The sequence below is a fragment of the Canis lupus genome, chromosome 14, assembly GCF_003254725.2.
Source record: "Canis lupus dingo isolate Sandy chromosome 14, ASM325472v2, whole genome shotgun sequence".
Taxonomy (NCBI): Eukaryota; Metazoa; Chordata; class Mammalia; order Carnivora; family Canidae; genus Canis; species Canis lupus.
In genome coordinates this window covers 36426080-36427243 of record NC_064256.1, presented here as the reverse complement: position 1 = coordinate 36427243, position 1164 = coordinate 36426080, and the positions used below count along the sequence as shown (strand labels likewise).

General features: G+C 36.7%; 1 non-coding gene across 1 annotated transcript; it reads right to left on the bottom strand.

Moving 5' to 3' along the window:
* Window positions 1-802: 802 nt before the first annotated feature.
* On the bottom strand, window positions 803-874 carry LOC112670938 (small nucleolar RNA SNORD93). The gene has a single exon (XR_003143313.1). It is a non-coding gene; the product is annotated as a small nucleolar RNA SNORD93 (small nucleolar RNA).
* Between the last annotated feature and the right edge of the window lie 290 nt (window positions 875-1164).

The window sequence follows — 1164 nt, the reverse complement described above, 5'->3', positions numbered from 1 at the left end:
TAAAACCAAATTTTTAAAAGGATACTTTGAAACATATCTTCAGGACAAATCAAAAGAATAAGATTTCAGTTGTAGAATAGCTTGTCTGGTTCCTATGCCAAGCTTCAGGCTGGGGCTGGTTGGTTGGTAGAAAGACTACATTAAATAATAAACTATATTCTACAAAATTCTCTATGGGAGCAGGTAGGGATAGGTTTTTAGAGATAATTGTCATCACAAAATTCACCCCTGCTACTACCACAAGAGGGACAAGGAAAGCAAAAGCTTCTATGTATCAATTACATGTTCAAATACACTTTTTCTACTTGAAAAGCTTCTTTCAAGCACCCCAATTGTCTTTCAAGCACCAGCCCTGTAAAAGAAGTAACACAGCAGGGGGTTAGATCAGCAAGTACCGAATAAGATGTGCTGTTAAGAAAATAAACAAGTTTCTAGACCATGTTTATAAAAGCGATGCAAGTTAAGTAAACAGAATTCCCTAACATACTATGTATTGTCAACTCAGGGCTCACAGCTCAGATTTAGCAACATTCTGACATAAAGGTGAATGTTTAACCAAATCCTATCTTACCAAAGCTAACAGTTCACCTCAGCCTTCTGGAAGACTCCAATGCAAAATGGCCACCATTGGAAAAGATCCTTCGAAAGATTAAGTGTCAATTACTTAAAAATCCATTTAAAAAATAACCTTTTCTTGGCATAATTAAGTATTACCTGTTTTCTAGAGGCTTTCCTCCTTCCTATTTAAAACATACTTCCTAAAGGGAGGAGGGACTGACCAAGTAATCAATTCCTATCACATTGGCCTCAGGTAAATCCTTCAACGCCATCAGAGAAGCATATCCAATCAGATTAGATTTCTCATCCTCGGCCAAGAATTCCATTCAGCTCTTTAATAATTCAAGGCAAAATTCCCTCCATTTGGTCCATACCTGAACTTCATCAGCATCTTGAACTGGACTGAGCCTGAGGAAGGTGAGAAGAACAACGGTAAGAATTATGTCGCTTTTTATGGTTTGGGTTTTTGTTTGTTTTGTAGAGTGTCTTTTTTTTTTTTTTTTTTTTGTAGTGTCTTTTATTGTAATTATCTAGTAGCTACCCCCGATGAATAAAAAGCTCCCTGTGAATAGAGTTCCTGTAAAAAGGCTACATTCTCCAAAACGT